Consider the following 27,377-nt stretch of genomic DNA (forward strand, 5'->3'; position numbering starts at 1 on the left):
CAGAACTCACTGCAAGATGCTGAATCTGCAGATCTTCTTCTAGAACTGATCTTTGAGAGAAAAAGGAAGGCATGTTCCCACCGCCTTTTCAGCTGGGCTTGTGCGCTCCCACTCTGTTAATCCTCGATATTATGTTATGTTAGGATGTTATTTTGGCTGCAGTGCTGGGCAGACACACAGCACTACGTTCAAACCAGCTGCTGTGGATGGCAGTGCATGTGACAGCAGCAAAGAAAACCCATCAGTGGGGTGGGTTAAATATTTGAGGAGGATCCGAAGCCCCACTAACCTGCCTTCTGTGTGCATGTGGGCTAACTAGCTGTGATGACTGCCGTTTTGGTGAGCAGACGTAACTCCTTCCATGGGATTAGACATGGTGGTTTGTTATCCAGTTGGCGCTTATGTTGCTGGGAATATTTGAGGACACAACCATATTTGAGCTGTCATTTATCCTAAAATAGGTGTGGAGTGCTGTGGGAGGGTTCCCCTCTCTCTCCATCAGCTCAGAGGAAACCCTCAATGCCTACTCAGCCTGTAGCCACCCATTACAGGTCTGTCTGCTCCCAGCTCAGCCCCATCAAGTGAGGCTCTGGCAGGACACATTGCTGGTTGGTCCTGTGGTGGCACAGGTAAATAGGACCTTACTACCAACCTGCTTAGCTCTCTGCTGAAGGATGTAGGATGCTGGAGGAACTTTAAGTGCCTCTCAGCAGTACACTTCTCCACAGTTGAATGACAGCTGAAGAGGAGGTTTGAGTGTCTAAATTTAGAAGTTAGGCATCTAAGGCCTTTATTGCACCTGTCTCTGCGAGGACTGAAGCTAAGCAGACATATAAAAGGGAAAAAAACCCCAAACCCCGCTGATCTACTTTAATCTTCCAGACAGCTATGGAAATGTTTGTGTTGTGTACTCTCACAGATGTCTGTCTACTATAGGCGCTCCCGGACCTGAGAGGTGAGGCCGTCATTTTTACCCGGTTCCTGTGCCACGGGTGGGCACCATGGGTTGGGCGAGGGGTGCTGCTGTCCCAGGACCTCTTGAAGCACTGTGGCTTGGAGATATTTTGTAAGGCAGGAGGTGAAGACCCCACCTTTGGACCCATGTGTCAGGAAAGCCTCCCACTGTGGGTAAGTGGTGTCTCTCTTTCTAGAAAGTAGGAGATACCCGACAGGGCGATGAAATTAATGTGCTGGGGAGCTCCTTTGTTTAAATGAAGGCTGAGAGAGGCAGAGGAAGGTTTGATGTTTCACATGGTTGATGTTCCCAATCCTCTTTTTAGTCCTCTCGTGGCAACCTGTGTACTTTGCAGTTCAAAGTCACATGAATCTCTGCTCAGCAGAAATGTAAATGTTTTGATAAAACTGTTCTTAACAAATTTGATTCATTTAATCAGCTTGATTAACTGCAGAGCTTTATGGTCTTTAATTGGAAAGGATTTACTATAAATTACCATTTTTTGTAATTTCGTGAAGAATGTGGCGGTGCACAGCATCCTGCCGCCTTGGCTGAGGTGTGGGGAGGTGCCTGTCCCTGGCACCCAGCCCTTCCCCTGCAGTTTCACATGCTTCAGAGCCCTGGAGACCTTTGGGTGCTGAGCGTGCCTGCGAGGCCAGGCAGGTGCTGGGTGAGGGGAGGATGGACCTGCAGATGGGAGTGTCTCAATAGACCTTGTTCCTTTTCTCTTGTGTTTGCATCTTCTAGATGATTAATCTCCCTTTCCCATAAAAAAGCAGCATGCCTCTTCTTCTGACAAGTCCCACAAGGAAGGAAGCATGGTTGTCCACAACAGCCCTCCCCTTGTTTTGGTTCATAACCAGCCTCAGCCTGTGCTGGGTTTTCAAAGGCTGACTGAACAAAACCCCCAGGTTTACGAGTAGAAAGAAAAAAAAACCAAAAGGGTTGATCAGAAAATCTCAGCTTGGCTACTTGTCACAACTGGTCTTTATTCTCTTCCATTTAATGTGGCAGACTGGCAGGGTGTAAAATACATCCAGCTGAAAAGACGATAATTTTGTTTTCCTCTACCTAGCCTCATTTTTCAGAGCTGAATGTCCAGTCATGTACCTTTGTGAAACCTCCAAGGCCCCAGAGGCTTAATGCAGCAATATTTTTTTTTTTTAATAGGCAGTTTACTGTCCACATTACATTTTTCTGTGCCTTTTCGTCAATATCCCAGACTAGAGAAATCGTTGAGAGATTGAAAACAAAGGAACTCTTCCCTTAAATTTAGAGTCTGCCTGAAGCACCGTAGCAACCAGAGCATCGACACAATCTCTGCACTGCAGGTTTGCTCTTTGCTGGGTGAGCATCGTTCTCCCATTGTGCTGCCGTGCTGCAGAGACGCTGCTCGGCAGGTCTCGGGGGTCGTGTCATCAAAATGCAGGGGCTGAGCAATGTGGCTTCACAGCTCTCTTCACACAGCTTTGCACTTTTGCTCTCGCCTGACTCTGAAGTGGAATGGCCCCTGAAAAAGTGGTGTGTTTCGTAAGAAAGAAGTGTTTGTCATTCTTTCCCAGCACTTCCGTGGTCCTTCTCCACAGGCCAGCATGATGCAAGAGGAGACATTTCTAACAGCCAACAACCCTCTTCCTCTTTCACCTTTGACATTTCTACACAATATTCACCAAAAGTTAGTATTTGATGCTTTTTTTGCCCTTTTTTCTTGCACAGACTAAACATTCACATGTCACATCCTGTATGAGCAGTTGTTTTAATGGGTGCGCTGCCAAGGAAGACACTTGGCTGTAAGTGGTTGAACCTTTGCGACCATAACAACCTTTAATGGAAGGTTATGTCATTGTAAGGCCAAAATATTTTTTATCAAGCTTTGGCTTTTGAAAGAAAAAACATGAATGTCTTTGGATTGGATGTGAAATGTTCCATAAATTCGGTAATACCAAAGTGGAAAATCTGCCCTTTGTTAATAGACAATATATCAAAATGGGGGGGTTAAAGCATAAACAGTTTTATACACTATCAATTCATCAGAGTATTACTTCCCCAGCAAGGGGAATACCTAAAAACAGATGAAATGTGTAAAAATAAATATGAAACTGAAGAAATATTTATGTGCGTTTGATTTTTTTTTTTTTTTCCTCTCTCCTTTTTTGTAAAAAATAGATTTAGCTTTTCTTTTCAACTCCAAGTCTTCTCTGAAGTTCCTTGCACTTTGGGGCTGTGCATCCTGACCCCGGGAGGGCTCTGACCAGAGCAGGCAGGGACATGGGAGCCCCAAATAACTCTTCACAAAGACACAGATTCAGAGATCCAAAATTATTTCAGTTCATGCTGCAGCCTCTGTGATGTGTGTTGGAGGCTGAGGAGGCCACAGCTTACTGGTGCAGTCAGAAGAAACAGCGAAAAGCTCCATCAATGTTCAGGCTGCAGTGCAGTTTGGAAAGCTTGGAAAAAGAAAGCGTTATCGCCAATCACTGGATCCAAGGAGAAAGCAGGTATGTGTTGCGGATTACCTCCTGGGAGACATGGCAGATGACTGACAACTTTTAAATTGCTCTTTCATCGTGCAGTGCGAACTGCATGTGAGGACTGGAGCTGCACTGGGGGCTGTTGCATCACAGATCTTGCTTTCAGCAGAGCTTTGCAGAAATAAAAAAATGAAAGTTAAAGGTGTTATTTTCAGCCTAAACAGTGAGCAAGTTCTCAGTATCTAAATGAGGGCCCTTGAAGTAAGCTCCAGGTGTTGCAGGAAGTGGTGGAGGTGACTCAGTAAATGTCAAACTTCCCTCCAAGTCAGTTCTGAAGCAGTGTCCAAAAATAACATTGCATGGGCATCTGGCTGTTTGAGATGGCCCTGCTTTTTCATGAAACTCAAAGCTAGTGCTACCTGGCACCTTCCTGATTTTATACCACCTTTCTTGTCACAAGTGTTTGCCTTTATCTTCCTGTCTTTGTTCTTCCCTATAAAGCCAAAGATATGACAAGTCCCATAGGTCTCTAAAAACAAGCGTTAACCCCTTTCATCCTCATTCCACTGCTTTGATGCATTTTCTTAAATATTTATGCTCCTTGACTGACTGCTATTTCCTCTACTGTTTTCGTCCAACATGTTTTTCTTTGCAATTACCCTATTCAAGCATTGATGGGGGTGACTAAACGGCTGCTGGGTTTAAGCAGGCAGAGAGTGTTGCAACAGAAAAGAAAAACCTTTTGTGTCTAACTGTGGACTTCCACATGCCAGCGTGTGTTACGCACAGGCAGGGGGAGAAGGCAACCAAACCCCACAGCCTCCAAGACAGGGCTGAGGGCAGCCAGCTCTCCCCATCCCACCTTCTCAGTGCTGAGCAAGTGGCTGGTTTCTGTCATGCTGGACTCTGGTCTTTACAGCTCTCCATGTGCCCAAAGATGTGCTGGTAGGGAGATGGTTCACGCTCAGCCTGTGGCTTGGTGATATGGGAACTTCAGGAGCAATGCCAGTGCAGAATCTTCTTAACCCCTGGCCCAAGAGTTGACCCCTTCCCTGGGGGAAAGGGGAAACCTCTTACCCCACAGCAGAGGGGGTCAGCAGGGGTAGGAAGGTCCAGTTCCTTACTGGTTACACTGGCGATGAAGAAGTCCCAGGAAGAAAAGGGAAGGGAGGATGGAGTACAAATAAGTCCTAAAGCTTGTGTTAGGGTAGAAGAGAAAGTGTGGGGACAACATTCCAAATCCTCTCTCCATTAATGCAGACTTAGGAAATAGAGTGACACATGGCTGGAGCCACAGCCAGAGAAGCATCAGCTATTTGTGTGTGGGCATTGCAGGCTATGGGTGCCAGGCAGGCAGGGGCATCAGGATCTTTGCTATTCTTCATGGACAAGTCCGGTAAACTTCTGTAACCACTGTCTAGTTTAGGTTCTGTAAGCTAGCACTTCTGTTTCTATCTAAGCCTCACCTGAGAGTGATTTTAAGGCAGCTGTCTAACCACAGGGTGCCTGGTCCTGCAGCTATGGCAATGCTTTAGACCAGGCACTGGTACCTCCTTAAAGTTAACCCTAATTCACTACTACAAGGTGGGATCTCCACTGCAAACCACTCCAGCCTGAAGGAGTTTTCTTGCAGCAGTGGTTTAGGTGTTGGGTCCTGTTGGCAGCCTTGGCCGTGTTGTTTGCTGGTGGAGATGGCCAGCCCTCCTGGAGGCTTGCCGTGGCTGCTGTGCCAGGGCAGAGCTCTGTGGAGGTGCAGCAGGGGGCAGGCTGCCTGCCCACACCCCAGCGCTCCTGGGTGGCATGCAGCGAACTGCATCTCATGCCAGCAGTGAAGTCACCCCTGAGCCCCTTGTCTTAGCATGAACCGTCACCTCCTGCTTTCACAGTGATGAGGTTTCATATCCTTCTGACAGCAGCTCTTTTCTGGAGCTGCCTAGGCTGCAGGCCAACGTGCCCAACCACCCTCTCCTGGCAGAGGCTGGTGCTGAGCTGGAAGCCCCCACTGCATCACCTCCACCCCTGCAGCCAGGCCTTCATGTGGCTGTGGGGCAAGTGTTTGGGTTTGAGGACCACCTGTCTCCTCCAACACCACAGCATGTGGGAGCACAGAGTGGGCTGGGAATGGAGATGGGGATGGGATGGGATGGGATGGGATGGGATGGGATGGGATGGGAGGGAAAAACCTGTCCTGTCCTGTGGGATCCCTATGGAATCCTGCCTGTGGCAGGGACCATCCCTTTGTGTCCATCCTCTTCTGCAGTATTGGCAAGCATGTTGTCCTAAACACACATTCCCTCTCCTTCCCCTTCTCAGCCAGTGCCCTTTGTGCTTGTGCCTTGCGTCAGGGTGCCTGGATCCACCTGGGCTGCTCGTACGAGTCAGGTGTTAGTATCTGGTGAACAGTGGTGCTGGGGCTCTTCCACCTCTGTGCCCAGGGCAGATGGATGAGCTGGAAGTGCCTGTGTCACTGGCTCAGTTCAGGCTGGGGATGCCCTTTGGAGCAAACCTTCTGGTTGCTCCCATGCACTCTGCTTCTGTTCACCTTGTGGGGTGGCCTTCGAGTGCACAGACTGGGTTCCTTGTAGAGGAGATGAAACTGGAAGATGCTCTTCAGGAGCATCCTGTCTGCTTCCTGGCTCAGTCCACAGACCCAGACTGCAGCTAGTCTGATGTAGCCACCCCCTAAAATGTGTGTTATGTGGATGTCATCTCCTTAGTCCTGAATGCTTTGCCCTACAGATCTGCTCCTGTCGGGCTGCATGACTTGCTCTTGTAGCCAGAGCCCTTGAGACTGTTGCTGAGGTAGGTGAGCAAACCTGAGCTCTTTTGATAGTGGCCACAGTCCAGTCTTCTGGGACATTATGTTATCCTGAAATGGGTACCAGGCAACTTTGGCACAGTGAAGTGTGAATGGTAGCAGTTCAGCAGTGCTGGCAGACACCCACAGTGCCGAGGCAAGGCAGCTGGGATGGGAACCACCACAGCTGTCCCAAAGCGACCCCTTGGGTTCTTTAGTTCTCTGCTGCAAACGCGTGTCACAAATTTTCTGTACCTGACTGTCAAGGGTTTAGATTGCGGGGTGACAATCAAACCCTGGCAGATGTATTGTAACCTCCTCTCCCCTCCACTTCCCCCTTTTGCCCCTCCCTCTCCCCCCTTCCCACTCAGGACAGGCGATCGGGAGGGAAAGAAGGACAGAGAGAAGAGAGTTGGAAAAATGAAAAACGTTTTACTAATGCTACTAATAAGAATAGAGAAAATAATACAAAATATACAAAACCAATCTTGAAAGTCTCAGCAACTGCAGAGACAGCACCCAAAGTCCTGGATTGGACTCTGCAGCCAAGCGGAGCTGGATTCAGTCTCTCACTAGGCCTCAGTTCGCAGGGACGACTCGCAAGGTCCTCTCCTAATGTCGGCCATAAGCAGAAGGGACGAAGAAGGGCAAAGAGATGAAATCCTTGTGATCTCCCACTTTTATATGAAGTATTCACGTGAATGGAATGTTATACACAGTTGGTCAGTTTCTTGGTCACTTGTTTCTCATTGCCCCTCTCGCGAGATGTCCATCCGTGCTTATCAATAAGTTTGCATTCCATTGCTAGGTTTACCAAAACATGTGTCTGGTTCTCCAGGAAAATGCAGCTAATATGAAGGCTTTAGCTGACAGGCAAAATTCACTGGAAGAGAAACTTGTTTTTTAACAAAACCAGGACACTGACAGAGATGTGATGAGGGTCAGAGGGATCTTGTAGTTCTTGAAAGACCCAGGGGCACTACAGTGAGAGGCACTGCAGAAGACTGGGGTGGCAGCTCCCCCTCAGCCATGTCCCCATACTGTGCCTGCAGTCCCCAGATGGGATGCAGGGGTGCCAGAGGGCAGGCAAAAGGCGGAAAGGCCATGGGATTTTGTTTCTGAACATTCATATATCACAGGCGGTGGAATTTTTGTCTGCGTGTTGTTTTAACCTTGTAAGTACAGAAAACAGGGGCTGTTTTGCTTCTCACTTATACTAAGGGGATTGTGTATGAGTTTGTCCCCATTATGCATCATGTTTCCCAGCACACAGAGCAAGTTTTCAAGGCTTCTGTTCTACACTTCAAAAATTCCTACCTTTTTGTTGACTTAGATGAAGGAACTCTTTGGAGAGTGATGTCACCTGCACTTCAAATACTCAGAAGTTTCTGATCATGAGTTTTGGATGGCTTCAGGGTCAGGCTTGCTGATTTACAAAGCGTATACACCTGCTCTTCAAAACTTGTAAAATATGGAAGCAATTTGTGTATGATTGGGAGAGGTGCTCACATGCTTGAAGTTTTGGGGGGTTTTTTGCTATGTCTTTACAATTTCTGAGTCCCTGAGGCTTTTTACAGTTTCTTTCAAGCAGACTCAAATGGCTGATGAGGAGCACAAGGCTTTGGCACTTTGAGTGCAGCAGTAGGTAGCTCTGAGAAGCGATCAGCCCTAAAAGCAGCTCCTTGTGCAGACTCTTCTCAGTTTCCTCTGGGAAGGAGCTGGCACAGGGTGCCCTGCCTGTCTCTGCAAACCCATCTGAGACCACAGCCTTACGGTGTCCGAACTGTTGTATAGGCAGGATGGCATCTATACTCTTTCTAAGCAGCCATTGTGACGGGAAGACGACAGCTGCGTCTGCAGGTCCGGCAGCCCCCTGAGCGGCTTGGGCATGGGTGGGCTGTGCCTGTCTGACCTGTAAAGGGGGCTCAGCCTGCTCAGCCCGCTCCCTCTCTGCTGAGGCTGCGAGGCGGGCAGAGCCGAAGCATCCAGGCAGATTTCTCTGAAAAGGTCAAAGCAGTGCAACTCAGTGGTGCTGGCAAGGGAATGACAGAGGAGGGTTTTGGGCTCATTGCTGGCACGGCAGCACACAGTGGGGTGAGAGCGGGGGGTGGGGCATGCCGGGGCCTGGGCTGGCACGACAGGGTGAGCAGAAAGGTACACCAGGCTGCTGGTGATACTGGTGCTCAGCACAATGCCTGGGAGGCATGTGGGAAGTGGCATGGAGCTGGTTCTCCTTGTGCTGGCTCAGAGTTTACATCAATACCCCCAAAACCCATGGAGCCCTTGGACATGCTGGCCCCTGCCGGGTGTCTGTGAACCAGCCCCAAGCGTTTCTGCTGGGTGTGAGCAGAGCTGCAGGCTGTGGACGATATGGCTGTGCCTGCTGCGCTCCTTACAGGTATGATGCTATTTAGCAGGATTTGCGTAATTTCTCGAAGGAAAGGATTTGGCAAGACAGAAAAGAGGAAATGCAATTTTTTTAATATTTTTTTTTTTCTAGGGAAGCCACAGCCTTACAAAGTCACAGTTCATTTTAGCAGCCGAGGCAGCTGCGCACAGCAGATTCGGTGACAGGATGCTGTGGTCCAGCTGTGTGTGTAGTTGATGCAAAGCTTGGAAAATAATAAACACAAGCTTCCCCGAGCAGGGCATGTCCGTTATTGCGTGCACGCTGTAATTCAGGAACTAGCAGATGTCTGAGCTGTGTGCCCAGCCTGACAGGGACACAAGAAGGGAACTGGTTCAGGGTTTGTGCACAGCTGCGTGGGTCAGATGACTTTGTCAGCTGAACCTGCCTCCAAACCAGCCCTGATTTATCATAGTGGGGGCTGACCTTTGTTTGGTCACAAAAATACAATCTTGGAGAGCTCTCTGAAGGCTCTGTAAGGAAGGAGAGTAGTGGTAATAACAGCTCATGGGCGTCCCTGTAAAGGACCCTTTGCCTGCTGGCTGGGGTGCTCAGGCCTCTCCCTCCATGTGTCGCTCACCAGGGTCTGTTGGAAGCAATCACAGGAGATGTTTTCAAGGGGCCTGGCTCAAGGGATAGTTACCATTTTTGCTTGCATTTGTCTGGAGGTGATTGAGCATCGCTCTGCCTGGTGGTCTCGTTCCCACCTTCAGACAAGTGGTGCAGCCTTCCCTGCAGGGTGGGTGTCACAGACCCATGACCAGCCTCTAGCTGTTTGGTGGCACAAGTTGGCAGCTGCCATCAGATCCTGTGCCATGAAACCAGTGCATGTTGGCAATCTCCACCCAGGCTGAGCAAGCTGTTCTGTTTCTCATTGTCAAGGCCTCCTTACTTGGAACTTAAAACCTGGGCTCAGGTTCTGCTCTCACGTGGTGGGCTGGCCCATGCTTGTCTGAAGGTAGCTCTGCAGGCTGGTGCGGCCAGGACTCAACCACATCTCCGAACATAGCTGAAAAAGAGAACTGGAGAAGCCTGTGGGTTTCCTCATCTGCCACGTCTGGGCACATTGTGCTGCAGGCCATTGCGGCCACAGCTGGGTTTTTAAAATGCTCACTGGGAGAGCCTAAAGCCATGTAGAGAGGGCTCTGGGGTGCCTTTCCTATGCTTTTGTGACACTGTGGAAGAAAGCAGGCTGCTGCCAGGGCTGTGCCTGTTGGGTGTGAAAATGGGGGAGTGTTTTCTTTCAAGTGAAAGTTCTGGTTAGCAGAGTTACGTGTTCACTGATGCTCCTTTTCTTTCAAAGTCCAGAGGGTAATTGTCTTTGCCTGCTGTGTAAAGCGATAGGAACTTTCTCTTGGCAGGAGGAAGGGAGCATAGGTTGCTGGCTAAATCTCAGGAGTGGCAACTTGGAGATATGAGCTCCATTAACCCGCGGGTGCTGCCACAGTAAGTCATAATTGCAGATAGCTATTAATTCCTTCAATTTTTTTTCTCCAGAACTCACTGATGAAGGTTGGGAATGAATCCTGAAAGACACTGTTGTCAAAGGGACCTCAGCAGACAACTCTGCAGAAAAGGCTAGCGTTTCACAACACTCATCTGTAAAAATCTGTGACTCGTTCCCTGAAGGCAGGCGCAGGAGGAAACTCGGTGTTTGCAGCAAAGCCCAGGCTGTAGCTGTAGCTCTGAGAGAATGGTAGCTACTCATGCCAAATACGACTTGGTTCGAGACCTTTTCCTCAACCTTTACAGCAGTGTGTTAAGTTTCATAGCTTAACTTTAAACAGGCAGCACAAAACGCCCCTCAGAACAGCAGGCAGAATGACACCAAATTGCATGGGTAAGCATAAGGAAATCAGGACATGGAAAGACAAGAAGAATGTGCCACAGTCAGTGATCACATCATTTGTTTGCAGAGAGTCATGCTCTTTCACTTTCACACATTCCCCTCAGCCTCCTGCACAAGGATGTACTTACTGTCTGTCTCTGTGAAATGAACGTGTCCCTCACCTTTCCTGGACAGTTCTCTTTTCCCCTGCCTGCCCTGGTGATCCTGCAACTCAACAACGCTTGCAGTATCGTTTCATTAACACACCTGATTTTTTTAATGCTTCAGTGATATTTACTTAAGTCCTCTGGCCACACTGAGGAAAAAATTGCTCCTTTCAGCAAAAGGAGCCCAATGGAAAGGTTTTTTCATGAAAGGAACAAAAGTTTGGGAAGAGGGGAAAAGTCAAATGAGTGCAAACACCAACCAAAGCTGTTCTGTTGCTCAAAACGAATACTAAGAAAACTTGCTCAGTGGGTCATGATGAGCTCATTCAGTCCACTCGATTACTGGAAAAATCTTCCACTTTGAGAAGTATGCATGTGTCTGTGTTGAGTCAGAACCTGGCACAGCAGCTTCAGTACACATTTTTGTTATTAAAAAGTCCCCTTTGTCTTTTGCAACCCTAAAAAAAATATGGCACAAGCACTTTGTTTCATGTTTTTTACATAGAAAATGTGGGCACTGTAGTGTTACATTTCTCCTGGAAGGTCATATCTTCAGGCCTGGGGTGTGTCCATTTTCCTACCTGCGACACTTCAGCGTTGTGCATCCTTTTATTTGCTGTTCAACCACCTTATATTTAGTATGCAAACAATGGTGTATGAAAAGGTTGCAAGTGCACACCTGCACACCTACGCATGCACATACACAGAAATTGCATTTTAAAAAGTTTGCTGAAAGCGTGGCAAAACTTTTCTGCTGAACCTCTTGGCACATTTTCAATGCAAAACTGCAGCTATTGTATAATGCCTCCAGCCTACAGTGTGGGGGCCTCAGAGAAAATGATGTGTTCGGTGAGACTGAGAAAACACAGTCACAGACAGCACAGAGCTATGCTGGGATGGGCACAGCAGTTGTGGGGAGGGGTCATGGTCAAATATGCTATTTCAAGCAAAATCTGAGATGAGGATGTGTTCCTAGCCACAGGAAGAGCGTTGTTTTAGTCAGAACGGTTAATCATGCAGAGAAGAGAAATACGTACTGTAAGTCCTCATGATTTCTGTTTCCAACAGCTTTTTTCCTCCTCAGAAATGACTTGCATATATTTTGGTGCTGCTCATTCGCAATATGGTAGCATCTGTGCTCTGGCTTTGTTGATGGAAAGCTGGAGGTTCTCCGGGTGGTATGAGCCATGCTTCTGTCACAGAGTTAACCTCCATGTGCCTCTTTTCAGGAGGCAGGCAGACAGAGAGAAAGAGAGGAAAAGAAAATGTCCTGCTGACGTCAATGAGGACCACACTGTACTGGATAATATTACTGTGTACCTCAACCGCCCACTCCCTTTAATTTACTAGAAACTAAGCAAGCTGTTTTGAAACCCATCGCTTCCAGCGTGTTTGCACTGTTCTCCCTCGACCAAAGGCTATTAATTGCCAGGAGCTTGAAAGCTACCTGATTCCTTGTTCAAAGCACCGAGACAGAGGGGATTTCCATGAGTAATAATTTCAGTCTGTGCCTGTGCAGCACACCGTAGGCTCGAGTAAATTGATCCAGCTGCTTGCAAGACTAGATGGAAAAGTGCCCGGGGGGGGGCCGGGAGCACATCACCAGATGGAGCTGGATGCTGTTGTCATCACGTGGGGCTCCCTGGCTGCTGGGCATGCTCGGGCCCGACTTCTACCATGAGTGGGGAGTGCTCTCAGCCTTCCTGTCTGCGCCCGCTTGCAACGCGAGGCGAATTCGCCAGCACATGTTGCAACGTTTTCTGTTGTAATGAAGAGGATAATTTTAGATTAGCCAGAACGGTCTTTTTTTCCTCCCCCCCCCCCCCCCACTTTTCCTCCGTGCTTAATGTCCTCACCGTGCTGACCCCAGTATTTTGTTCATGTGTTTTGCTCTGCAGCAATCTTCTCTGTGACAGAGACTATAAAAGCTTCTGAGAGGCCAGCTACCTCTACAAATGATAAAAATTGGCAGAATTAACCTGTAACCTGAGGCGACAAAAATACGGATTCCACTAGCCAGATGGTGGAGTTCAAAGATCCACTTACTTCCTGGCAGAGGTTGCACAAGTTAATTTTTATCCCTGTTAAAAAGAAATAAGAAGTGAAAACATAGCAATAAAATGTGTACTGCTTGCTGTATCTGGCTTTAATCACATTTATTTTAATCCTTTGTGTTTTGTTATTAGAAATGTTAGGAAAATACATTATTTCTCTCTTCCGGAGATTTTAAAATCCTGATTTTTTTTTTTTTGTTATTTTTCTAGGATGTTTATACGATCAGTCCAATTTAGTCTATTGGAAGAAGAGCACTCTATAGGAGGAACTAATTAACATAGCAGGAATGCAATTCACTTATTTTTTCAAATGAACAAATCAATTAGAGTTGCAGGGAAAAGAGCTGGCAGCCTGGATTCAGTGTCCATGCCCTTGTGGGAGAGCCCGGGGCTGGCAGCAGGATGGCGGCTGCCCAGTGCAAGCTGGGCCAAAGCCAGGTGTGCTCAGAGGGTCTGGGGGCTGCCTGAGCTCCCTGGCGAGTTTGTGGAGAGAGATTTCCATCACAAGTGAGGTACAAAGCCATTAATGAGGTTACCAGGGCGTGGGCTGTGCAGCGTTGGGGCAGGGGTGGCAGGGAAAAGCATCCCCTGAGTGCCGGGACTGGGTGCCGGGGATAAGAAAGAGGGCATGGAGGCTTTCCTTCCCAGATGCAGAGCAGCTTGCTGGGCTGGAGAAAGTCGTTTGTCAGAGGGGGACACTGGAGCAGGGAAGAGGGATGTGGTTTATCCAGGGAGTGGCAGGAACGGGACCAGCGCAGGGATGTCGCACTCCCAGCCCTGTGCACGGTGCTCCTGCTGCCACGCTGGTGCTTCTCACAAACAAATAATCCACTCTGCCTCTTTACCCTTCCTGTTAATCCTCTCTGACAAAATCAATGTACACGGACAGTGTTACAGTATGGGGACCTTACTGCACCCCCACCAAATCAGGGATACTAAATTTACTGGAGAAAAAGAATTGGTGTATGTTAATCTGAGAGCAGCTCTTGGTTCTTCTTTCTCTGGGCCTGACCATATGACTTTCTTCACAATCTGAGTGTTAACTGTGAGAAGAAAGGCTGCAAAGTGTGAGGTTTAGATAAGTGCCTGTGTGCATTGCGATTGTGTGGTTGTCATGAAGTGTACACAAAGGTAAATGGCTCAGCCAGCAGATTTCAGAAGCAGGAGTGGAAGAATAAAGTTCATGGGTTGTTTTTGTGACAGTTTGTCCTCCCTCACTGGCTGGGCCATAAATGAAAACAGAAGTTGAGCTGCTGGCAGGGTTTCGGAGCAGGCTGCAGGTACCCTTCAGGAGATCAGCACTGGGAGTTCCAGGCAGGGAGTTTATGATTAATTTTGCAGGCATTTATTGTGCAATGCGAGATGGCCAACAGCCAGCTCAGAAGTTAAGCCAGAAGATGACTGTCAAATGAAACTGTTACGTTTGGCAGATCTTTCCAAAGCTGCTGTGCAAAACAGGCATACTGAACCTGATTTCTGGATTTTCCAGCCCTTCTGTATGGCATATTCTTGTACAGCAGTCTTCTTCGTTTTCCCCTTTTTGGCAGAGGAATAAGATTTGACTTGCAGACACATGGATTTTAGGTCAGGATTTATACTACAGGCAGCTCTCTTTGTGCCTTACCAGCAAACCTCTCCTTCTGGTAATCACTCCTTTAATGATCTTACAAGGAACCAGCTCTACTTCACTTGGCTTTCTGAAAACAAACCCCTGTTTTCTTTGAAAAGCCTTTTTAGCCCAAATGAAGGTGAGGAGGAGATGAAAAGGCTGGTGGTGCGAAACGAGCCCTGCCCGTGCAAGCAGATTGCAATAGAAATTTCCCTGTTGTGTGGCTTACCCCAAGCTAAGGTCAGCCAGTTAACTCTGTTTGGACACCATCTGGCATGAATACTTCAATGATAAAGCTTAATGTGTAACTGAGGGCTTTTTTTTTTTCTGTGTCAGCAGTTGGCAAGAAGATACTGTAAATAAGGCTCCCTGTGAGTAAATAGATATGTGTGGAGAGAGGAGGGGAGCACCGCAGTAAGCAGTTTTGAAATTCATGCCAGTGTTGCTTCAAGTGATAAGGTTATTTGAGTAACCTGCAAACCATACGGATGCACAGGTTTCAAAAACAGGAAAGTGTCTTGTTTAAAAAACCTTCTGAGGCAACGCAAGGGCTTAGAAAAGAAACTGTCTTTGTGGTTAAGTGATTGTACTTCCTTATTGATATAAGGATTGAGGTGGTGCAAGGCCTGCCGGGACGGCGGGGCTGCGGGCGGCTGCGATGGCCACATTTGCACCCGGCCAAGGGGCTTTCTGGAGGGATGAGAAATCTCAAAATTTCCCTTTTCATTTCCTCTTTTGGCAAGTCAAGAGGATTTTTTTTTTGTCACTCACTTTTTCAGTAATGTAGTAAGAAATAAGTAGGTAGTCCAAGCGGGCTGACATCCTTAGAGGATGCTCCATTTCTGAGCTCACCCCATTCCTTCTCCTGGCAGATCCAGCCCTGCCACAGGTCACAGAATCATAGAATCATAGATCCTGTATCATGCTGGGCTGGCTGGTGCTCACCGCCAGCTGCTCCTAGCACCACCAGCCCAGCACCCGAACTGGGGTGCCTTTGGAAAGGTAGGGCACAGTGCCTTTCTGAGGGCTTTAAACATTGACATGCAGAATTTGCTGATGCTTTCGGAAAGCCTGATGGCTGCATTTCTCCATAGATAAAACAAAGCCACATACTTTCTGTTTGACCTTTGTTTTGGATTAAGAAAATGAGCCCATGAGAGCTGAGGTTAAGTTTCCATGGGAGAGAGAAATGCAAACGCCTGCGCGCACGTGACTGTGGATGCGCACGTGCCTTGCTGAACACAGCGTGACCCCTGCTTGTGTTGGCAGCACGCTCCTTGGGGGTTTACAGAGCTGATACCTAGAAAACACAACTCTTTCATACCTGAAATGACATAGCTAACACTCCTCCAACGCACTCTGCTATTATTTATTAAACAGGAATAAAAGCGCAAAGCTGGGCTGCAGGTTTTATCTTCCCCAAGGTGTGTGGTTTCCAGGGGAGGTTGTGCTCATTCCTGTCGAGTTTGGGTATGCCTGCTCTTCAAGCACTTGGGGTTGGACAGGGACTGGAGGGATCCCTTCCCAGAGAGATGCCTCTTATCCCCTTGGAAACGGGGGATATTTCAGTCCTACCCTGGGTTCTCCTCCCTGTCTTCCAGGACATGGTCCCTAGCTGGTTTTCTCACTGGCAGCAGCTGCAGTGCCAGCCACAGCAGTGTTACAGCAGAGATGGCTTTGGCCCATCAGGTTCTGTATTTTGATTGCTTTTTAAGCGACATGTCAATGGCTTCTCAGTCAGCTTGCAGCAAAGAAAATATTTTTAAAACTTTAGGAAATTAACTTAACTAGACCTGGAGCAAAGTTTTTTGGCTAGAAATTCAGGCTCCAGACAACACGGCAGACTTTTGCCAACTCATTGCCTCGGTCCTTAGAAGCCAGCAACGAAAAGGGAGAGAGAAGGAAAAAAAATCCCCTCCATTGCCCATTAGATTTAATTGTGCTTTTTTGTAAGCCTCATAAATCCTGCCCAAATCACGTCATCAAGCCACAGGGAAACTGAAACCTGGCCCAAGGCAGGAGCCAGCAGGGCTGTTCAAGCTGGAAGGGTTACATTCAGGGACAAGCTTAATGCACTGCAGTCTTGTTTTGAATGGGAATGTGCTCCTCTGTGTGTGTGCAAGAGAGGTGCTTGGGTGCGGGACACAGTACTGCCTTTTTCCTCTTTGGATGTCAGAAAAGCTATGAGAGGAAGAGCAGCACGAGTGGAGGCAAAGCAGACATCCTCACCACCGCCCCCGAGAGCCTTTCCAGTGTTTTTCCTCTTGCATTGCAGCGAGGGGGAGCAGGAAGGGAGGGACAGGGACTTGCACTGAACAGGCCCGTCCAAGCATTTTATTTTTTCCTTTGAACATCAGACAGGCTGAGGGAGGAGGATTAAAAAATAAAGACATCTAAACTGAGCTCCCGAGGGTTTTATTCCCCTTTGCTCCTATGGCGTTTTCTTATAATTTTTTTTTGCATGTCACTCCCAGCCAGGAAGAGAAACGAGAGTTTCAGCTTGGAAGGCAGAGCCTCTTTGCTGCCTCCAGCACGGGCCCTCAGCCACAGCTCTGCCAGATGCAGGGCAGGTGATGCCCAGCTGGGAGCTCAGTGGCATCTCCCCAAGGAAAATCAGGGCCTCCTCAGCCCCGGCCAGCCAAAACAGCACCATGTGTGCGTGAAAGGGTCTGCAAGGTTTGGCAAGCGCATTTTTTGGCTTTTTCACCGGTGGGGCTGAGAGCAGGATTTGTTTAGAAGCAATGGCTGGCACTGGGCAGGGGCATGGTCACTTGCCCATGAAAGAGGGGTGTCACATCACACCCTGCTGTGCACCTCCCTTCACCTCCAGGGCAGGCAGCACGGGGATGCTCCACAGCTCCTCTTCTCTCCAGAAGGAATACCACCCATTGCAGCAGGCTTTGATGGGGGCTGAGCTAAGGCCAGCAGTGTTTAGTCGCCCATCTACAGACTGCAGCAGAAGCTGAAAATGTTTGCTTCATTTTATTTGGCTTTTTTTTTTTTTCCCACCTCGCTCAGTAAAATATGTGTAAAAGCACAAGGGTAAGGCTCCCTCCTGCCAAGCGTCTGTGTGAGCCCCTTCAGCTCTGCAGAGTCCCAGCACCCTGACCTTTGCCTTCGGTCGGGCTTTTTTCAGACTCATCATTATTTTGGCTGCGTTTGTGCTGCAGAGGAATGCAGGTGTTTCCTCTGTTCCCACCAGTGCGCCCATGCTCTGATTTCGGAAAGGCTGGGGAGGCTGCTCATGCGTGTCCTGTCATGCTCAAGGAAGCATTTGAGGAAAATGTGGATGCAGTTCAGGCAGATGACCAGGGAAACAACACATTTGCATGCACTTGCATGTAAGTGTGATTTAGGCAGGCAACGTGCCGAGCTTGCTTGAAAATCTGGCCCATGTTTTTCCACTTGTGGGTTGGTTTTTTGTTGTTGTTGTTTTGTTTTTGTTTTTTTTTTTAACTTAAGAAAAAGCAAGCAACTTGTTCCTCCATTTGATCTGTAATAACCTGAGCTGGTTCCCTTGGAAAGCTTATTTATTCTTCTTGGCTGCTGAAGTGGATGCCGAATTGTGAGCATCCTGAGAAGAGATGGTGTGCATATGGGGTTCTTTGTTGCTGAAGCTTTTGTTGGATGATTATGAGACTCATTTATATAGCTGTTTATGTATTAAAATTGTTAGGTTGCCTGGAGCTACGGATAAGCACTCCTTGTTTGACATATCTCTAAATAAATATAGAGGCACATTATTAATGGATACAGCTTTAAAAGCAAACACCCAGAGATGTACTTACAATAAGGGGAGGAAAAAACAAGGTTACATCATGTTGCTAGAAGCCAATTGCTTTGTTTTCTAAAATGTTTCTCTGTAGGACACAGATGATTTTTTTGACTCATTCAGTGTTTGAGTATCCAAAAAGTCTCATGGTTGTTCCAAAATTCTTTCAACAGCATCCCAAATGGCATTAACAGACGGTTACAGTATTTTACTGTCCAACGTATCCTTTTTTGCCCAATGGACTCATATTTGATAGAGAGGTTTTGGAAGGAAAATTTTTGTATTTCTGGAGAACTGTGTCTCTGCTGAGGGAGGAATCAGCATTTTGGGCCTTTTCAAACCAGTCATTTTGCAGTCTCAAGAAAAGTGTCTGTCCCTGGGCTTGTCCATGTGTGTGAGTGCAATTGTACCTCTGTGTGAGTGCCATGGGTCACCAGCAGAAGATGGAAGCCTACTGCTCCCACTGTTATGCTGCTAATTCTTTAGGTGCCTAGGAAACATCACTTAAATGCATAGCTGGTTCATTAACTGGCAATTATGAACCGGCTTGCGCACTCTCTGCCACCCCTGCTGCACCCCTTCTCCGGAGAGCAGTGTTCCCTTCACGGTGCTGCCTCCTCCTTCTCCCCAGCCCACTCAGGCTTGGAGACAGAAGCTCCCACCCGGCTCTTGCTCATGGCCCTGCTGTTTGCTCCTCAGCCCCACCAGGAACTGGTTATTATTTGTTTTGGACCTGAAGGGCACAGATTCAAGCAGGGCTGTGGCTGAGGACAGGTTGTCCTGCCTCCATACGGGGAGCTGAACCAGAGGTTCAGGACTGTAGGTCAGGTCAAGAGCTGACAGCTGGCATTCCTCTGCTCTCGCTGCAGAAAGATTGATGCTTTTGCTGCCGTTTGCACCCTGAGACCACAACCTGGAGTTTTGGATAGAGGAACCGCCACCAGGTGCCTCTTCCAGAGGCCAGCCACCTCTCTGCTCAGACCTCCATGCTCAGCAAAACCCGTGTGATGACATCTGGGACATGGGACAGAGAAGTGCCTGCCCATCTTCCTGGCAGAGCTGCCGCAACACTCCCAGGGCCGTGGGTGTATCCTGCCTCGGCAAGCTGGATGGCTGCATCCCCGCGCACACCTCAGTGATGCTGATGTGCCAGCAAAAGCCTGCAGCACAGACCTGGCTGTAGGCTGTAGTTTTTATGGGCATGGACTAGCTTTCCACAGCATGCCTGCTGTGCCCTGGGGGCAGGTGGGGACCCTGAGCCCTCCCGTGGCACTTGGGGCCAGAGCACAGCTGGGTGCAGGGGTGCTAGCCCTGGCCCAAGGGGAATGCACAGCTGGATAAGACCCCTCCTGCTTCTCACTAGCTTTCATCTCAGTTGTTACTGCTCACCCAATTTAAAAATAAATACACTGTGCTTGGAAAAACATTGGGGGAGCAGCTTGGCTGGACAAAGCAGTGAGACCCCTTAGTGCAGGAGGGATGATAGCTATTTCAGCCCTCAGAAGGGGTCACGAGGCTCCCTATGGCTCCTCTGGCTCCTTCCTGGGACACTGGAGCCCCCAGGCTGAGGGCTGGCAGCCCTCCAGAGGGTGGAAACACAGGCCCCGTTATTGCCTGCTTAAGTGGCCCCTTCAAGTGGCTAGCCTCTTTCCCATGTGGTTGTTTTTATAGCGATCTCATCTGTAGGTGGGTGAATTGTTCTCTTCCTCGCCTGGCACTGCTCCTGCAGGCTGGGAGGGTTTTGGCTGGGGTGCTCCTGTTTGTTTGCTCAGGGGAAGCGGCGTGCATTCGCCGGCCGTGGTGAGCGTGCAGGAATGGCAGCCGATGTGCCCCTGACCCCTGCAGCAGCCGCTTTCAGAGCCATGTGTTCGCAAGGGCTCCTCAGACCCCTCCTGTCTTCTGGAAGCGTGTCCCTGGGCATTGCCCAGGCTGCTGCCACAGGTGGGGATGGTTCCCCACCCTGAACCTTTTGCTCTGTGAATGGCCTCCCCAAGAGGCGCAGCATCCTGGCTGGGTGGCTGCCAGAGAGCCACCAACCCAGCTGGACATGGGCATCCCCCTGCGAGCAGCCCTGGCTGTGGCATCTGCTTTGCTGGGTGAAAGTCTCCATCCGTGCTCCCACCACCCTCGGAGGAGTGACATGGTATCAGTGGCTTCTCCCTATGGGGCCAGGGGGGTCCTGTGAGCTGGGGCCCATGCACAGAGGTGCAACACGGGGCAGAAGGGAAAGGAGGGAAGAGCGAAAGAAGACAAAAGGTTTCACAAAAAATGCAGCCGAGTTACGGTGCTGGATGTGCCAGCATTGCTGCAAATCTTTACCCCATTTCACTTGCCTGTGTTGCGGAGATGTGGTGAGATGGCAAAGGGGGCCTGGGCACTTGTGGGCTGGATGGGAGGGGGGTGTGTGCGAGTCAACCTGTGCTCAGCTGCTGCTTGGATTCCCAAAAGCTGTGAGACTGGCGGGAGGGCACAGCACCTGCGGCAGCACTCTGCTGTCAGAGCGAGAGCTCCCGCGGCACCTCTAGCCCAGCTCAGGGAAGCATTATCGCCACCATCCTGCCCAGGCGCTGGGGGCTTTTGCAGTCCACCACCTCCAACCAGCGGGAATTCGGTTGTCCTAAAAGACTTTTGCCCTCTCCCGTGAACAACCCTGTGTCAACCCATGGCACAACTCTCCTGAGGAAAGGGAACAGAGCTGGCTTTCATCCCTGTGCTGTTAAACATTAGCTGCGTCCCTTTCAGCGGGCAGCCACTTTCCACTTTCCTCACTGAGCACTTCACCACGTGTGCTGGGGTGCTTGTGGTACAAGACGCTCACTCTTTACATTTCTCAGACAGGCAAGCAAAATCGCATGGTATCAGGCTGAATATATTTAACTTTGGGTTAACTTGCAGACTTCCACTACAGGGAGGAGCTTTGCAAAGTGATGAAGGAGATAAAAGTGCTGGAAAATACATAGAGAGAGGATAAAAGGGCAGGCTGGGCTGATCAAACTCCAGCCAAAAAAATCTCCAAAGCAGCAAACCAGAGATGGATAAAGAATTGCCAGTGAGTCAGGGGGAAGGAATGGCAGCATTGTCTCTTGTTCAAGCAAAGAATCTGTAATGGAAGAAGATGAAGTGCCAGGGAACTAATATCCCTTTGCAGCAATTGTTTGATCCCTCCCTTCCCCTCCAAAAAAGCAAGTTGCTGCTGGCTAGCTAACAAGTAAAAAAACCCAGTCCAAAACCTAATCTAGTTTCTTGTGCCAATAAGCGCATCTGTCGGTGTGTCAGTGTTGATCCTCCTTCGGTACATGCCACATGCTCGTTTCTTTACACAAGATGGGCTGGAAGGGCCATTAACTAGATTAGAAATTCGAAGGCACAATTAAAAAACATGCTGCTTCTTCGCTTTAATCTTCTCTCTTTTAGCTTCCAGGCTTGTTTGCTCCCTGGCCTGACACAGTCCTAAGTTGTTTGGCAGTGGTAGGGTATCATTACACAAACAAGGCTGGTTTCTAAACGGTGTAACATCATGCATTACCTTGGCAGCAACATGCAGGTCCATGAGGCTCTTCAAAAAAGGAGTAACCCCATCAACTGGCAAAACAATATCTGCAATTGCCACCTGTCGGGGAGAAGATTTGAGTGTTGAAGCTGTGCAACCACGGAGCGATATGGTGACTTGCAAAATCCTTTTCTGTGCAGTTTACTCTCCAGAGTTACCCAGAAAAAAAAAAAAAAAGAAGAAAGGTTTGTTCTGTTTGTTCAGGATGCAGCTATAGTTCTGTAGACCTATGGGAGCTGGAGGTACATGGGAAGGAGGATGACTGAGAGGTTCCAGACTGCCAGTAGCACCCAGTGAGGCAGGAGTCATGCCCCAGCAGCACAGGTGAGGGGCCCCGCTCCAGCAGTCAGGGTGGCTGCATCTCCCCCAGCCCCACACAGGCCATTTCTATGGGGAAAGCAGCGACACTGCAGATAATGCTGCGGTGCACACTCTTGCAAGAGGGGTCATGCTTTTGCTCCTCCTGCTCCCCTCACACTGCCAGGACAGGGATGTGGGCTCTCCCCATCCCACTATGAGCATCCCACTGTGATGCTCAGGCAAGGAGACCCCAGGAGGAGCAGCATCATTTGGAGCATCCGTGATGCCCTAAGCGGCATCTGATAACACAGGGTAGATTGCAGCCTGTTTTCTGAGATGGGAAATTGCTGCTTAATTGCTGCTGCATTGTACAAATGCAGTGGGAATTTTACAGAGGACATAACATATTCTAAAATGACTTTTTTATTCCTTGGGTAAATGTTTTCCTCGTGCAGAACCACATTTGTTACTATTATTAATGACCTCACCAGTCCTTTTGGTAGTTCTGAATCTTTATAGTTACTGTCATTACACAATTTTGAAAGTACAGACTGGATCCTGGCCTGCCTGCATTAAAAACAGTAGTTTAGACATTTGATTTTTCACAGGTTTGGGCATCAGGATATTTTTGCATTCTTTCGTGTGCTCATTGTGTTGAACAGCTCTTGTTATCACTGCTTCTAGAATATAGCAGGAAAACACTCCCTTGCTGTAGCAAATTAAAGACATAATTGCCTCGCTAATCCCTATGGGATTTTAGAAATAAATGCTGTAGTGTCCTAGTATTTCTATAGGACCCTATTTGCTTATCCTTTTTAAATGCTGCAAGATTTTTCCATATGGTTATGTTTAGGATGCATTATGGAGGCCTTTCATCTTCCTCTGAAGCACAGGATGAAATATGGGTCACTGCTAGTATAAAGCAGTATGGCTTTGTGATCCGGGGGTCAGTCACATCTGATATGGCAAACCCTGTGCTGCTAGGAAAGCCGTCATCCTTTTGGGAGCTAAATGGCTTGGTGGGGTTGCTTTAAAATTGGACCTACACCTATTTGATAATTTTTTTTGGATGAAAGAACAAGATCTTTCACTCTCCTTACTGTGGAGTGCCTGCCAGGTTTAAAATTAATATCAACTGACGTTGAAGAGGGAAGGAAATGAAAGAAACATTTCTTCCCCAGAAACAGCCCTGCTTTCCTGCCTTTTCCATAAGTGCATAGACGTCTGTCAATTTTGGCACCAGAAAACATTAAAAATAAGAAGTTTTTTAAATACCGGGAATTCTTCTGCATCTTTAAATGTCGCCCAGCAGGAATGCAGAGGCTATAAAACGGACAAAAGAGAATTGAGCCAAACAGTTAACATGCTTCTGCAAAGAGCACTTATTCCTGCTTAACAAAACATCTGAAAGATCCCATGTGTTTTTGGAGGAGGCTAGAACAAGATGAAACACACAGCCTCTTGCATCTCGGAGCCTGGAAACTGAGGAGAAGCCCAGACCTGGGGAACAGGGGTTGAGTTTCCCACCGTCCCAACTTCTGTCCAGCTCCTCAGCAGATTCCAGGAGTCTGGGATAGCGGATGCAAGATGCCTGTGGTCTGATTTGCTAGAAATACTGAGTACCTATCCTAGTCACTGATTCAGAGCACAATAAACTGTGGTAAATCAGGCTCTTGGCACTCAGAATACAGACGTTTGAAATGTGCAGAGGTTCTCTCAAGAGATATTTTTGCCAGCTATAAAAGGGGGAGGTTAAATCATGGTGTTTTTTTGTAAACTGCTTTGAAGCTTTGGAGAGGAAGCCATTATAGGAGTACAAATTGCTCTTTATTTTTTATTTTATTTATTACCTCATTTTCAAATAATGAAATTCTGAATGTACCTCCTTGCTGGCTGCTGAAAAATAAGGGAATGCAGGAGGATGCTTAATGACACTAATAAACCCAGCTGAACATTTTGCCAATGACTATTTTTTTATTGCAAAAATACCATTTTATTAATACAAATAGTTGTTATAGGATTGCACTGGTTGCCACACAGTTTTGTTTATAAAAATATACAGACCAAATTATTTTGTTCGAAACGTTCCCTTTTCATCTGGTTGGAACGGAGCACTTCATTCCAGAATTTCATTTTGTAATGACTTTTTTGGTTTGGACAGAGTAATTTATATTCTATAACAAAAATATAAAGTATTAAGTGGCATGATTTTAATGAAAGTTCAATGTATTAACATAGAATATAATTTTATGTGAGTGTAAACTTCAATTGGTGAGGAAAATGCAAATATACTGGTGGTCCACTCTGCAGCCTTGCTGCCCTTCTGTGCTAGGGAAGTGATGAAAAGCTTGCTGGAGTGTCCAGAACATCCCTCTTTGCTGCTTCTACTCAGTCCTCTTTGTTCTTAACACCTTCCTTGGCTAAAAGTTAGCATGATTTCAACTGCAGGTTATTTTATTCAGGCTGCAGCACACAGATTTCCCCCTCCTCTGGCCTGTGCGGAGATCATGGCCGTGTGTGACGGGGGTATCATTCACCCACTCAGTGGTGTGGGGGTGGAAATCCATCCCTTTCACTCCTCCCAGCTTTTCCAGGAAAGACAGAATACGTGAGCCTCCGCAAAATGTGCACTCTGTTAGGCATTGTCTGGAGTGGCTTTTTGGGCAGCGAGGGAAGTCTCTGTGCATTAGCTGGAACAGCTCCTCAGCTGAATGTGCGCTCGGCTCCTTCACTCCTCCAGACCACTCCCTCCCATCTGGCTCTTAGCACTTCCAGACTTCAAAATGTTCAAATAACTTAGTTTATCCTCGCAGGACCTCCGTGGGAGGGGTGGAGGGATGGGTAAATCCTTAGTTTACCGACTGGGAAACTGAAAAAATAATCCCTCAGCCCTAATCTGTAGTGACGCTTCGATGTGCCACGCAGTGCTCAGACCACGCTGCAAGCATGTGTTTGTGCATGCAGGAGAAAATGCACGTGTCTGGGCCTCTGGATACCCATATATCTGTGTATTTATGGCTTGGCCAAGCTATGTGGATACTTCAGGCTCAAACATAGCTTGCTTCTGGTTTTCCTCACATAATGCTCATCTGGTATGACAAAGTTTGGTGCAAGCTGTTTGTAACAGATTTATTTCCCCACTGGGACCGATCAGGGGGGAGGAGGGACAGACCACATGCAGTGACATCTATAGCAGCATGTACATGGACACAGCAAAGTGTAACCCACTGGTAGTACTAGCCAGAGGCACCGACACGTGCAGAAACCACTTGCACATACCACAGGGCACACAGAGCCAATGGCACCGTGGCCTCAGGGTGCTCTGGGGTGCATCTGCTTCATCTGAGCTGCTGATTTGTTTTTCCTGGAATCAAACTAGAACCCCCAAAGGATGTTGCATGAAACGTGTATACCAAATTCAGGGCTCTTTGTCTTGTGATGCTTGTTTTAATATTACTGTGGGCTGTCAGGAAAATAATTAGTGATTAAAACTGAAAGCTGCCTTAAAGCAGCTACCAGGGTAGGGGGTGTTGATAGGGGCTCCAAAGGGGTTAGTTAACTCCAAGTCCTTGGTGCATCGTTTTACCCCGCTCAAATCCATGTGGAGAATCTATTCCCAGATCTAATCAGGCTTTGGACTTGCAAAGGGCTGAATGCTAGATTTGTGATCGGAGTCTGGGAGGAGAATGCAGCTCTTGTGTGATTTACCTTAACGCTGCTGCAAGCTACTGAAACCCTTTGTAAGAAAGGGGTGAGTCTGATTTAACAAATTTACCAAAGCTCATGGGTTTGTGGTGAAAAGTCAGTACAACAGGTCTTTGTGAGCTGTGGATTTATGACATGTAAATAAGTCAGCCTGATAATTGTGGGCAGTGTTAAAGGTAGCAGGCTAACTGTTTAAAAAAGCCTCACAGGGTGATTTATGTGGGTTATTTTGCACACACTTGTGTGAAATATGTTTACGGATCTTCTGCCTTTCTTCCTCAGTGCTGCACGGGTAGGAGCAAGGAGCAGCATTCAGCACAGGCTGGCCCACGCTTCCTCCCCGGGGTGCCGAGCTCCAGCAACCACGCATCATTAAACCGGGAGAGGGAAAATGACTTTTGGCTGTGCCTGAGCCCGGCTGTCAGCGTTACCCTGCGATCTCCGTGCTGAATGGAAATGGTTTCCTCTCCCCCAGCCTGGAGCTTGCAGACTGGGTTTCCTGCCTTCCTGTTAGTGCCTCCACCTACCCAGACAGCTCTGACTCTTCAGACTTACTGATCAGCTATTTTCTACCACAGCTCTTTTAGCAAAGGTTTTACACGGCGGCGTAACAGCTGACTAAGCAGCCAGCCTGTGAGTGAGAGAAATGAATGTTGGGCTTTTTTTTAATTATTCTTTTTTTTTTTTTTAATTTGGTGACCTGTCGAGGCTCCATCTCAAAATGTTGAGGCATTTCTCCATGTGAGCAGTCCGTTCAGTGGATGGGCTGGGGTTCTAGCTGTGCTCTGGGAGCTGGGAGACAAGCCTTGCCGGGGCCCCCAGCAAGGTAGGGGGATGTTTCAAATACAGTACCTAGAAGAGAGGAGTGCAGGCAATTTGCATAGTGAAACGACAATGGGAAGATATGCTGAATATACGACTCAGCTTTGAAAACAGTTATCGTATGCAAAAGCTGTTAATACCTGGGAGAAATGTTATAGAGAGAGACTCTGTGGACCAGAAATATGAAAGAACAAAGCGATTTTCATATCAGAGAGCCTGTCACGTCAGAATGTCCCAGACGGGGCATTTTGGGGCTCCACAGCCAAGCTGGAATCAGCCAGCTAGCTCTGAACAGAATTTATATCTACATATATATATATATGCATGTAGCTATATATGTATGTATTCCCCCCCACCATGCTGAATTCCCTCTATAGCCAGGGTAGTGCAGCCATTCAGACCACATTTCCATGGTGCTTTCAGTTTTCATGCTCACTTTTGCAAATTACTTCCAATATATCTCAAGAAATGAACCTACTCTGTCTTCAGTTAGTGATGGATGGACCGTAAAACATTCAAAGCACTTGAAAAGTTCTGATATCTTTGGTCTGATCCTTAGCCAAACTATGTCTAGCCTTGTCAGAGTCTCTGTTTTATTCAGACACTAGTGGCAAAAACATCTGTAGATTCCGATTTTAACACTGTTAATCTACTGTCATCTATCCTAAACAGGTCTTCAATCTTACCACACTGGGTAAGTGGGGAAAAAAAAAAAAACAAAACACCAAAACTGGGGCACACACTGTTGCAGATTTTAGGAATTAAGAAAATTTATGTTACTGCTATGGGACATGGTTTCCTCTGTGAAGTGTCTTATTACGTGCTCTCTTGCCTGGTGGCTGGTATTTGGGGGCAGAGGGGTTCAGGGCACTGGCAGGACGTCAACACTTGAGACACACACCTGGACAAGGGCTGCTAATGCTGGGAGCTCATGCTCCCT

The 27,377-nt window shown here is 47.9% G+C and overlaps 1 long non-coding RNA gene across 1 annotated transcript; it reads left to right on the forward strand.

Moving 5' to 3' along the window:
• Window positions 1-974: 974 nt before the first annotated feature.
• On the forward strand, window positions 975-26,208 carry LOC309437801. The gene is made up of 3 exons (XR_014183627.1): window positions 975-1,128; window positions 3,122-3,453; window positions 25,898-26,208. It is a non-coding gene; the product is annotated as an uncharacterized lncRNA (long non-coding RNA).
• The last annotated feature ends 1,169 nt before the right edge of the window (window positions 26,209-27,377 follow it).

This window comes from Streptopelia decaocto (genome assembly GCF_964273445.1).
Source record: "Streptopelia decaocto genome assembly, chromosome: 3".
Taxonomy (NCBI): Eukaryota; Metazoa; Chordata; class Aves; order Columbiformes; family Columbidae; genus Streptopelia; species Streptopelia decaocto.